This window comes from Periplaneta americana, chromosome 2, assembly GCF_040183065.1.
Source record: "Periplaneta americana isolate PAMFEO1 chromosome 2, P.americana_PAMFEO1_priV1, whole genome shotgun sequence".
NCBI lineage: Eukaryota > Metazoa > Arthropoda > Insecta > Blattodea > Blattidae > Periplaneta > Periplaneta americana.
The window spans coordinates 79,869,532-79,883,620 of NC_091118.1; the positions used below are offsets into that span (position 1 = coordinate 79,869,532).

The window sequence follows — 14,089 nt, forward strand, 5'->3', positions numbered from 1 at the left end:
TTGATAATTTATTGACAACTTACGGAACATCTGCTCGCTTGGAAAAAAAATACATAAGTATTTCTCCCATTACAATAATTCATACAGAAAAAAATCAAGTCGACATAAACCAGTGTAAGTCAATAAATTATCAAAAAGGTTTGTGGAAACTGACATGTCAGTTTTCCCAAGCACTGCACAATTTATCTTTAAACTTATTTAGGAATACCTTATCTACCACTGATTTTTCAACTTCTTCTATAATAGAAATTACAAGCATATGAATCTGGGCATCGAAGCGGCCACAATCGCCGAACAATCACACGATCATCAAAATGTATCTCCCTAATCTCACTCACCAAAAATTTCAAGTCAACAGTTGCGTTGTCGTGCATGAAAAAAAGTAAAGTTTCCTATTTCAGTCTACTCATTAAAAACAAATTCAGTGTCATTAACATAGGTTTCAGAATTCACTACCTCCTCTGAAAAGAAGGTATCCGACTAAATTATTCCACGAACATTTATGACATGTCATATCAAATGTCACATAACGGAATTACTAGCCTCTATTTTATTCCAAGAGTATTAATGACATATCAAACTCTGATTTAAATGTCACATAAGGGAATTAGTAACCTCCAAAATTATTCCACGAGCATTGGTGACATATCGAACTATGATTTAGTAGATTTGGTAGTAATACGGAATGAGCCGTGCCTACTGCTTAATTTATACATAATATACATTTTATGTTTTGAAATAAGTACATCCCTTATTTCCATACGTTACATTAAATATATTTAAGATATAGAAAACAACTGTTAAAAGTGAGAATTCAGAAATCAATTATAAAACCATTTCTCACATATGCAACTCAGATATGCGGATACACTAGTAAAACTAAACAAATTTTGGAAACTATCGAAATGAGTACTCTAAGAAAAATAATCAGGAAAAGTAGATTTCACCATATTAAAAACCAAGGTATCGAGACCAGGTGGAATCCAATAAACAGAAGTATGGATCACAGAAGAAAATTGGAATGAAAAGTCGCAATATATTTCCAGATACTCATCTTGTTTCGAAAGTAACTTGCATGACATTTATTATTTAATACGAGTACATTTTTAGTAACACTTGACATTATCGAACACACAGTCTTCTAGTCTATCTACAGGTTTTGTTTCTACTTGAACAAACATCAATAAGTAAAATTACTTAACTTTCGATGTAAATTCCTCAGAAACTGAAATAGCTGTGGTCTAAATCGCATAATGAAAGTTAAGTAATTCTACATTATTGATGTTTGTCAAGTAGAAACAAAATATGTAGATAAACTAGAAGACTGCTTGCATACCATTACAGCTCGTTATTATATTTATCGGCTTGGGGTCGCTGTGGATCACTTTGAACTTCCATATGGATGACTCAAGTAATCGTTCGCTGCCCTTCTTGACTCGCTCCTACCTCTTCCTTGTTTTTTCCTGGCTCTGCATATAGAGGAATGGATGGTACGCTTTTGGCAATGGCCCAGCGACTCCTTCGTTCAATAGGATGACTCGTTGGGGACTCGAACTCGAAACGTCCGTAGGAGACTGTAACAATCGATACTGTTCGCGTGGTTGTCGCCCGCAAGGTCATGGTGTGGGGGCACGCCCCATATGCGCGCGCGCTTGCCGGCGCTCACCTGCTGCCAGTGTTGCAGTGACAGACTATCGCAACGTGGTACTGTGGCATTGGGGAAGACCTTTCTGATAACGTGTTGCTCGGCGCTTTTTGTTCTTGCGTGTGTGTGTCTTTAATTGTGATATGTAATCAATGTTACTATTGAGTATACGCTGTTTTACGCTGCGGGACGGTTCCTGATAATGTAAGTAGTGTCATTTGCACATGTTTAAATGAATCGTAGCGAATGATTATGTTTACTTTCGTGAGGACCTTTAAACTGATTAAATGTTTGTTTTAGATGAAGATAATATTTTAAATAGGAGATAAGTTTGTTTAGTTTCTTGAAGCTATAAATTCAATAATGATATTTGTTTAAAATATTTTAAATGGTTTCTATTATGGATACTGGTCATGAATAAGGAGTGGCCTTGGAGAATTTTCCCTTCGGAAAAATAATTTAACACACTTCAAAGGTTCTGGTAATGACGAGATAAAAATAATCTTTCACAAGGAGAAAAAATGCATTGTTGTTTATGAAGAAAATATGTTCATAATATCTAGCAAATTGCCATTTATACCATAACATTTTAACAACTTACAGCTTTTTTCTGCATGCTTAGATTGTTTTAGAACTATAGTGTTCAAAATCACTATCTTGAATGTACGTGTCGTAAACGTTTTTTTTAACTCGAAGTTTCATTATTTTAACACGTTTCGTTTACATACATACACCCACTGCAAATTAACGTAGCAGATTTGGAGTTTTAGGCTTTCACGTGTATGTGCTCAGGAGTAGAATTTGGATATTTCACAGAGTCCTGGAACTTGACATCTTCAACATTTTGCAACTACGTACAGGTCCCGTTAGTTTGGAGTAGCTAGACATACCGAGCCCAACAGAGTAGGCAACTCTTCGGATCATATCTATTTGCCCTCATGTTGAAAACGTTGGAGATGTTAAGTTCCTGCACGCAATGAAATAGTCGAAAGTCTACTTCTTACGTAATACGACAATACGTGTTTAATATATCAGAGCTGTACATTAAATTTCGTACTTTATAAGCGAGATTGTCTTGAAGGAGTCTGTATTAACTAAATGTAAACAAACAGTGAGAAAAGACTGAGTATAAATTGTGATCTAAATTATACAAAACAATTCGGAATATATATATATATATATATATATATATATATATATATATATATATAGTATGAAGAAAAAATGTTCCGAATATATTTCTTTTTAATGTGTATTTTTTTCAATATATTCATTTTACACTGTAGCTCAGTCATTTTCCTCCCATGTATTTATTGTTCTGGCCATCCGGTAGGAAGCATCTTAAATGAACGCTGATGCTTAGTACCAAATTTCATATCAACATAGAAGTATGAACCTACAGGTGTAAGTTTTTAATTCTGATGTAAATTAATTTGTTTCACGTTCAAGTGGATCTTTCTTAGTGTGTCGATACAGAAGTTACCGTGAATTTTTTTTCTAGTATTTATAGTTTCATGTAAAGCGAGTTTTTGTTTTCGTATTTTATTTGTATTTACTGTTTTATGTTCGGACTCATTGATATAATTATTATTTACTGTATGATAACCAACGGCAGAATTAGAACGTAACTTCTCTGGGCAGGCAAGTGTTATGGTTGATGCTTGCTTCTTATTCTCACTCAAGATGATAGAGTAGATCCAGCAGATCTACCCATCCAGCAGATACTGTACAATTGTACATGTTCGATTTCTGTCAGTGAACGGTGTGTGTTAATTGTCTTTTTCTTAAACTGTCGGTCGTTCTGAGCCATGCTGATCACATGACTAAGGAATCCTGCTGTAACAGTGAATGTCTAATGTGGTGTGCTTAATCTTCATGGGAGTTGCGACGAACAGATCTAAGGAATCATTGAAGTTGATGTAAGGACATCAATTGATGTTTCTTTCAGAACATTATGTAAGTAGTGTTTTGTGAATTTGAATTTGATTTATATATATTTTTTCAAAACTATCAACTTAACCTTTGAGCCATTGGCGTAGCTCAGTCGGCTAAGGCGCTTGCCTGCCGATCCGCAATTCCGCTCGGGCGCGAGTTCGATTCTCGCTTGGGCTGATTACCTGGTTGGGTTTTTCGAGATTTTCCCCAACCGTAAGGCAAATGCCAGGTAATCTATGGCGAATCCTAGGCCTCATTTCACAAAATACCATCACGCTATCACCAATCCTATCGACGCTAAATCTCGTACTTAATATAGCGTCGTTAAATAACTAAGCAAAATAAACGTAACCCTTGTGTGTGTGTGTGTGTGTGTGTGTGTGTATATATATATATATATATATATACACGAGGCGCATCCAGAAAGTAAGTTTCCCAATTAAAAAAAAAGAACACACTTTCAGCAATTTTTCAGCTATTTTTCAACATAGCCACCATCAGAATTGAGACACTTGTATCGTGGGATCAACTTTTGTATCCCCCTGTCGTAGAACTCTACCGCCTGTGAATGGAACCAGCGTGTGACAGACGTTTTCAGCTCTTCGTCGTTGCCAAAACGCTCACCGGAGGACAGGAATTTCTTGAGGTGTAAGAAAACGTGAAAATCGCTGGGAGCAAGATTAGGACTGTAGGGTGGGGGATCAAACAACTTCCAGCCAAATTCCGTCAAAACAGCTGCTGTGCGCCGAGCCGTATGTGGACGAGCATTGTCATGGAGGAGCACACCTGCAGTAAGCGTTCCACGCCTCTTGTTTTGAATGGCACGTCGCAATTTTCGCAGTGTTTCACAGTAACGATCAGCGTTCACTGTTTCACCTCTTGGAAAGAAGTCAATGAGCAGAATGCCCTTCCTGTCCCAGAACACCGTGCACATCACTTTCCGTACCGACAGCGTCTGTTTGAATTTCATTCTGACCGGAGATCCACTATGCCGCCAAAGCATTGACTGCTGCTTGGTTTCCGGGTGAAGTGCGAAATCCAAGTCTCATCGCCCGTGACGATCCTGTCGAGGAACTCGTTGCCGTCATCGTGATACCGTTGCAGAAATGTCAGTGCTGCTCCTAAACGTTGCATTTTGTGTTCGGGTGTCAGGTTTTTCGGCACCCACCTGGCACACACTTTTTTGAACAGCAGGTGTTTAGTGACAATCTCATGCAACAAGGATCGCGATAGCCTATCTGCGGAAAATGGCTGCTCAGCTCCGTAATCGTGAAGCGACGTTCTCCGTGATGCACTGCCGCACCAGCTCAACACGATCATCATTGATGAGGGACGGTCGCCCACTGCGGTCTTCATCATGGACACTTTGACCACCTTCGGAAAACTGCCTACACCAGCGACGCACCATCTGTTTACTCATGATGTTCTGCCCATAGACCTGACAGAGCTGTCGATGAATTTCAGTTGGCGCAATGCTTTGTGCATTAAAGAACTTTATCACCGACCGAACGTCGGAGGCGGCGGGAGAAGGAATAAGAGCTTCCATTTCGGACCACTGCTGCGACGCTACTGGCAACAGGCGGGACCTGTCCGGCTGACATATGATTGATACGCCATAGATCTGTTACGCATGCGCAATTGACACGGCTAATTACGTGTACTTTCAAGGGGAAAAAATCGGGAAACTTAGTTTCTGGATATGTATATATATATATACAGGGACATCATTTTATTTTTACTAACATTTTTAATATTAACCTGGCTATACCTTTCTATTAACGATTGAAACAGGAAACACCGTTTGCTACCCCTTCCACAACTGGAGTTCGATGATACTGGCGTAAAATACAAATCACTTTACTGGGTATAGGAGGGAAGAAAAGTAGTTCATCCATTTAAGTAAACTAGGAAATATCGCAATTTTGAGTTTGATAATTTTCATTAGGTTTTTGTTTAATCAAAGTACAGTACTGTATTAACACTTAGTGTTTTTACACACGAATTGAGCTATCCATTCGGACGTATTAATTATGCAGTGTATATTGTACTGTTACAGCACATTAGCGTACAATATAGAGAATGAAGTTAAATTGAAAAATAATCATAATATGAATATTGAAACACATTTTTGAAAATGGTGGCCGTTCATTTCGATACAGGCTTCAGTTCTTTTGTGCATATTATCGCACTATAGACTATTGTACCTAATTCCAATTACCAGTTTCGTTCTTCGTACGAGTAACTCATGTTGAAATAATTCTGTACCTACTCTATAAAAGAGTACCTTACGTACTGTAAATTCAATCTTCACTTATCCGAAAAGATAAAATTACTCAGAAATGCTATCTACTGTCCGTTCAAGTGGTTTTGTCGCAGGGTCGTAGAAACGGGGGGGGGGGAATCACGTGACAGTTAGTTATTTAACGAGGCCCTTTTATTTAAGTTATTTTAAACAGTTGTATAATATTACGTAGACGTCCAGTTCCTAACAGAAATTAATGTTTTCAGGAAAGATCTAAGACAGCCTAGCTACTAGACTTAACAGAGGGGCGAACAGAAGCAGGTGGGGGAAACCGGGATGCGACGTAGGCAAACGGACGACAGTACCTGTACGAAAATATGATTTAATATTGAATGCTCTTTCGTCACTGAAAACGCAAACATATTTCTGGAACGTACTATACTCACTAACTCAGTACTGCTTACGCGCCCTCGGCTCTGTGTCGTGAACGGTTGGAAGTTTACTAGTAGAAGGGGTGGGAGTGAAGTACATTCCAAAACTCAGGTACAATAAAAATTGAAGTAAAAATAAAATGATGTCCCTGTATATATATAGTTAACAGTGTTACCCACATGAATATTAATTTGTGTCAATATGTTTTTTTAACATTGCATGATCTGAATTGTTGTAGAACACTTTTTGGAAGTAAGTTAGACAAAAACAAGTTTGTCAATAAGATGAGTCAGCATCACGCGATTGCATTTTAACCTGTGGTTTTGTCATCTGTGGACTTGTTATTGACAATCGTGTTTCGGACATGATTATACTCGTAAACGTGGAATCATAATTTAATAATATCGCAGAAAGTGCACATTGTGCAAGTTACGTGCATATCTGTGCACAGCAGTATAGATGAGGCGTGACCTGGCATGTGAGCTGTGCGAGAAGAGAAAGAATAAGCGTTCTGAAAGATAGTTTGTTTCATGATGGTTACTATTATACCACTCTACTGACACTGAAGTTCAACTCAGACTAAAACCTATCTTCCCCCTCCATACCCATTGATGATATAAACACGACACATGATGAGACCTCAGGACAGGTCTTGCCTCCTCTACTGGACATGAAACTTCAGCAGTTGCTGCTGTCAGTGGAGAATCAAAACGCTGCACAGTGTGCAGTTTTCTTAATCTAGCTCAGAGATGAAAAACGGGGAAAGAGAGGGGTGGAAGCATGGGGAAAGAGTTTGTTCGTCTGCCCACAAACATCCGGCCTTCAATGACGTATCTGTGACGTTTGGCAAGCACACTGAATAAATCTCTTCTCCCCTATCATGTCCAATGACGCGAGGGTTGAAGGGAAGGGATGAGTTACGTGTTTCGGCTTGTGACGTCTGCCACAATTGTAGCACAGTTTTGCATCCCGATTTAGCTGGACAAAATAACTTTTCTCGTACTCAACAGATTTTGATGAAACTCTATGTAAATCTTCAAGGTAACGTATAAGGGACACTACCCTTTTATAGGGGGTGAATTACACAACATTAAAAACTTCTCTTCTATCTAACATATTTTCATGAAACTTTATGCAGAACTTTAAGGTAGCATATTTGATTTGTGTACAAACTTTGATTACGTTTATATAAGGAGAACTACCCCTTTATACGGGATGAATTTAAACAAAATTAATAACATTTCTATCTAACACATTTTCATGAAACTTTATGCAGAACTTAGAGGTAGCATGTTTGATTTGTGTACAAACACTCTGAGTACGTTTATATAAGAAAAACTACCTCTTTATTGGGGTGCAATTAGAAAAAATTAGTAACTATAAGTAGAATTGAATATATGAAAAATTTGATATACATAATAGGGTGACTGCACCAATAGTCAGCTTGTTAACAGTACTGTAATACACTAGAGTAGTTTCTAATAAGAAAACCATTTAACATTATTTCCTTTATTAATCACCATTACAAACAAATAGTCTAGTTTTGAAATTTCACATAATATAACATTATGTATTTTGTGTATGTATCTGTGTAAGCCACCTGTAATTGGAAGCCTACTTCAGTTGGTGGTGGATTTAAATAAATAAATTATAACTACACTTTTTGGACTAAAAATAATACATTTTTCTAGTAGTAATAAATTCTCCAGTATTTGGCCACAAAAATCAAGTGTCCAGCCAGTTTGAAACAATTACTCAGCCTCTAAACCAGTTTTAGGTTAAATTTAATTTTACTGTTAGAATTTGATAAAATAAACATACATGTACTCTCATTATACAGTATTACAAAAAAATAGAAGGAATTAAAGAAACCATTTCTGAGGTAGACACTATTGAAACAATATTTCTTAAAAAAAAAAAAAACAGCAAAATTGACAGTGAAGTTCTTTACCCTCTGCAATATCATACGGCAATGCATTAAGCTCAGTACATTTGAGATGAAACCAGTTTGAATAATTATCACACCCAATATTTTTCAAATCTTCATCTTCAGCGTCACTAATAAGTTCATTACAAGCAGCACACAGTTGTCTTAAATAATTGCCCTCTTCCTGAGCTTCATCATCTGGATCGGCATTTTCATCTGAGCTGAATGTAGATTCTCCCCCCCCTTTTTGCCTTTGCTATTTTTCATAAGAGATTTTCGATTCTCCCTCTCCTCTTTTCTTTATCGTTTTAGTTTTGTTTCCTCGATTTTGGCTAAGTTCTTTTTATGGAAGAACACACGCCATGCTGCTGATGAAATAGCACTTGGAACTCTCTCTTTAACAGGTCGTAACTTCTCATGAGTTCTAAACTATTATCTATCTAAATACGCACAGGAATGTTGTAACACTTGAATACTTCAACAATGAAGAAAATAATTAGTAATATAGGGTAGTAAGATTAAAACTTAAATACTTTCTCAAGGTTTGTACTTAAGAAAATAAATGAGTAGGCTACTTCTTGTGACTATATACTCGTACCATTAGTACATACTCATTTTCTTAAGAATAAAATCAATCTACCTGACGCGAATATGTAATCTTCTCAACAGCCTTCTATATCATTTAAAAATTAGTATATACTCCTATTACATTAATAATTTATCAGCATATCAATAACAACCTCATAAAATTACTTACAAAAAACACTCCCAAAAATAATATACACTTACGAAAAAAAAAAAAAAAAGAAAAATTATTTGATTAACAATATTTTCACCGTTACAATTACACATATATAAAAATATAAACATTTACATAGAGATAAAAAAATTTTACAGGAGAAAAAGTTCGTCCAAAGGGCTGGACTCTGGAAGAGTACCCAAAACGCTCATTGCATTTCCGCGTTGAATAGCAATATTTAAGCGTTGACGCAAATAAGTAGTGCAACGGCGATCACCAGTAATGGAGATCAAAATTTGGCCGATTTGAGATACCAAAACTTTAGCGTCATGACTCCAAGGACCGAAGGTCTCCACAGCAAATGGGATAAAGATATAATTGTCTAAAAGATGAGCATATTTATTGACTTTCTTCTTCACGGCTAATTCAGCAGCAGATGCTGCGCGTCTGGAGGTATTCGGTAAGTGAGATGGAGCTAGAGTGTCAACGCAAGTGGAGTCCCAAATTAAAGATTTTCCTCTAGACCATGGAATTAAGATCAGACCATCGGGTCGTTTACGATCTGCGAGATTAATACCTGGTGGTTCCAAAAGAGACGAGATGCCACAAGAAGTCTGAGATCTTTTAATGATATAATTGAGTGATGTATGTCTGGGAATGCGACAGAAAACGGTCCTTAAACTCAGTTGAGCAATAGTTCCAGTAGTCAGCCGCCATCCGCCATGGCTGACTACAGGCTTCTATATCAAGTCTCCTATAGTCAGCTCCATTGAAATACTTAACATTTTAAAACACAAATTCAGTACTCATTTAACTATTCTAGAATATTTGAAGTTACTCATTCACTGTTTCAAGTGGCTGTGACTTATAATAACGGAATACTGACTTTGCAAAAATGACACTGCAAGTTGTACAACGCTCAAGAATATCACACTACAACAACATGGTGCTATCCAAAACATGTTTAGAGGCTAACTACTGCTTTACATGTCTCACACCAGAGGACACTATAGGTTGGAGGGCAGGGCAAAGAATAGCTGAATACTGTGAGCCAACAGAATATGTGCATATTCTTTGATGTATTTATTTTTTTCATAGTTATGCCAAGATGGCTGACTACTGGGAGGTGGCTGGTAATAGGGTGAACTTTACTTTATCCTGTTGAATTGATGTAGATGTTGCGAATTGATGAAATTCCTCAAAATGTATGTCAAATATACACGATAATGTTTGCAGAATCACACAGAATTACTGGATAAAGTGTTCATTTATTCCTGTTATGTTATCGCTTTGGATGGCATTTAAAAATGTTCCTGCCGTATTGCTGTCATTAGTGGTCTCGCATCCAAGTTTCATTCTATCAACCAAAACACCCATTTCACTTCTTTTATTCCTGCTATGTCAGCGCTTTGGGTGGCATTTAAAAAAAATTCTTGCCATATTGCTGTCATTGTGTCCCACATCCAAGTTTCATTTTATCAACCAAAACACCCATTTCACTTCATTTATTCCTGTTACTAGCCGTACCTGTTCGCTCCGCTGCACCTGTTAAAAATAAATATAAAGTAATTACATAATTAAAATAGGGCATTTGATCCAGGGAACATTCGTGATTGATAGAAGGATAAATCGTTTAATATGTTACTTTATTTAAATTGTATTTAAATAATTAAAATGCGGTCATTTTGGTCCAGAGAGCACTCAAAAGTTACTGTAATAACATTATAGCATTATGTCCATCTAGAGAAACTACACTTTCCAATGGTGAAATAATAATTAATTATACAAATCGGTTAATTTAGCTTCCGATATTATTTCATACAAACACAGAAACATTCTCTGCAGGTTATGTTTCATAGCTTTCGATTGTTGTTGTCCAAGGCCCCTTATAGACGTAGTCATTTGTTTTCATTTCATTACACCGCCTTAGATGGCATTGTATTTTAACTTTAAAACTCATTTATCTCATTAAATATCAGTCCTATCAAAATTTTGCAAGGAATAAAACTTATCGGAAATCATCTTTAAAGAAACTTTTGTTATGTAACATATTTCACAAAAATCAATAATAAGCGAGATATTTCTATTTATTTAATTCAGGCCCCCTTATAACCCCCCTTTTAAATAATGTATTTTGAATGTCATATAGCCTAAAATCTAAGTTACAACGAACTTAATGTATATTCCAATTTTCATATAAATCGGTTCAGCCATTATCGCGTGGAAAGGTAACAAACATCCAGACAGACAGACATATAAACAAAAATTAAAAAAAAAAAGCGATTTTCGGTTTCAGAGTGGTTAATTATATATGTTAGGATCAATTATTTTTGGAAAATCGAAAATTACCAGAAAAATTTCGGCTACAGATTTATTATTAGTATAGATGTCAGAGCTTTGGATGGCATTTAAAAAAATCTTCTTGTATTGCTGTCGTTAGTGGTCCCACATCTAAGTTTCATTCTATCAACCAGAAGACCCATTTCACTTCGGAATTTTTCTCTAATTATTTTCTTCGTAGATTCACACTTCGATTTGTCGGATTCACCCCTAATCTGGCATTTTTTAATCTCTAATCTGTAGGCAATATTAGGAGATATACGAAACAACGAACCCAGGCGTGAAGTTTGGAGAGACTGAAAACTGTAAGTTTCCTTTGCAACGTTTGTGTTCTTCGTCACTGGGTCCTTATTCAAATTTTTGGCAGTGCACCCCAAATATAGTATTTCTTAGACGTTTTATTCTCTGTTAGGGTAAGCATCTTGTAGGTTTCAGAACATTGATTTGCTGTGGAGCTTTATCTGTCTCTTCTCTGATTAATTGTGATGCTTCTTTCTAGAAGAACATTTTAATGGATATATACAAAATCTCGTATTATGGGTAGCTATTGCTGTTTCACCGAACAGTTTTCTTGGCTGACCCCTACTCGGTCGAGGTATCACATCCCAAGGCACAGAAGCTAATGAATTTCATATTTCTTCTTGAAAATTGGAGGAATCAGACAGTCAGCATGATATTTTAAGAATCTTTTCTAACTTCTATGGCACATTAAACAGAGGAACAGAATTTTCGATGAAAAATCTCTGATAACTGTCTTAATTCTATTTTTAATATCACTGGGAATATCTTTTAGTCCTAATGTTGCTATAATATTATTTAAAAGTTCGTCATTCCGTGATTCAGTACTACTGTGGTACCAAACTCCAAAAAGCTGCCGGTGGGGTACAGCCGTCACCCGGCTGAAAATAATTAATATCGGTTAGGTTCGCAGATACAACCAAGCAAACAATATTTCATATAGGTAATGGCGTCGGAATATAAATATAAAATTGTTTTGACAGCACACAGCAGCTCCTAGTTTATAACTCAAGTTCAAGTCATACCAAATAAAAAACGTATTGGGGGCTCTAATTCAGTAATTTAGCTAAATTATACATTATGCTGTAGCACACACCTAGATTTATAAATTCCATGTGAAATAAGAAAAGAAAACACAATTTACTAGCCTTTAATGCGACTTCCAACAAAGCGCTCTCTGTTGCGACTGAGTGTTGATTCAAAACACAGCAGATGACAGTGTTTACGTTACTCTAAAACAAATAAATATTCGCGAGAAATACCGCGCAGTGTCTTCATAAGTTGCCTCGTAAATTCAGGGACACATATTCATAAAAATATATAGAGAAGTCAATGAGTCGAAAAATGAATTATATCCAGCTAGATTGAGAAAATTGCACACTGTGCGTTGAGAGGATTGAATGGTGTACTGATTTTCTTACAATGCCTGGCTCTGCGTATGACAAACTAAAAGTCTAGTGCAAATTTGATGCCTTCGACATAATTTCTTTATCATAATTATGGAGGACAGGAGCAGCGTGTTGTATGAAAAAGTGACCTTCATAATTATGTAAAACGTTAATGATTTTCGTGATTGTTATTGTGAGCATGGTAGATTGTAAGGAAGTTTAGAATTTAAAATAAAGTTTTATATTTCTTTTCATTTTGATTTTATTTTTGCTCTTATGCAGTCTGTATGCCAACGTTATTCCTTTGACTTGTCGGCCTCTATTTTCTCAATTTAAAATACAACAAATCATGTTCTGCAATCTTCATGTTACTTCCTATTTTATGACTTAGATTTATTAATCATCCCATTTGTGTACCAATAATTTTTATTGGTTAAATTAAGTTGAATATTTCATTAAACTGATACATTTACTGCAAATGCTCCGCGCGTTTATTAATCATTCCCATTTCATACAAATAATAAATTATTAAGGAAATTATTGGAAAGTAATAGGTACCATAGTTAAGTACTAAAGAATTAGGACATTTAAATTGAACAAAGCGGAGCTTTCTCGTTAATTACTTAATAATTGTTTCCTCCTTCGATGAGGCCTAGTCTCGACATAGTGATGCAATTGAGAGTAGAGCTCTGCGATTTCATTAAGAATTACCGACCGAGAGTCGGTATATTGCGCGGTCGGTCGCTCGCTTGCTCCGTACTATATGCAGAGGCTGGCTGCCGTACGTCCTGACTTCGCAAAAAGCAAAACATCCAATGAAGCATCACGGATGACCAGTCGTCTTGATTGCTGTACTGGAATTGGTTCCCAAATCTGTGAATTAGTTCCCAGTTCGTCCCAGAGCTATACTCGAGTTGGTTCCAGGTTGATTACTCCTGTGTACTGCAATTAGTTCCCGCGCTAGACCAAGACAGAAAACATTTCCCTTCCCATTTTATACAGAATTAGGACTGTCAACTACTGTCTACAGTAGTAGGTAGGTTAAAAATTTTTTGTGCTTGGCGGACACGCTGCGTCGAATAACTTCACAATTTTATTTCTGTACTGGTAAAAATTTGAAACAAACGTGTCGCAGGAATGCATATCTACTTACACTGCCATCAGAAAGCTTTTCCATCCAATCTTTCACAAAAGTTTCCTTTTGTTGCATTATCTTAGGCCTACATTTACTTTTACTCCTAAGCTTAATGTAAGTATCGCACTGAACCTCCTTCAGAGCATCTGCAAGTGCAAATATATTTGGGTGTGGAGCCAGAGTCGTGCAGAATGGCCCACAGCTCAGCACTGCGAGTCCTAATGCACTAGCAGCCCAGCCCACCCAAGACCAACACTGCTTGACGCGGCCGCTTCCTAGCCCAGTGCA

The 14,089-nt window shown here is 36.6% G+C and overlaps 1 protein-coding gene across 4 annotated transcripts in view; it reads left to right on the top strand.

Annotated features, from left to right (window-relative positions):
- Nucleotides 1-14,089, top strand: part of LOC138694374 (SUN domain-containing ossification factor) — a 533,809-nt gene that overhangs the window by 118,303 nt on the left and 401,417 nt on the right. Inside the window, exon 1 of one of the 4 annotated variants that reach the window (XM_069818051.1) lies at nt 904-1,849. The exons of 2 other annotated variants lie outside the window; for them this stretch is intronic. The gene's annotated coding sequence lies outside the window, so the exon portion shown is untranslated. Of the gene's footprint in view, nt 1-903; nt 1,850-14,089 lie in introns of those variants that run through there. One more of the 4 variants, XM_069818053.1, reaches the window with a different exon arrangement.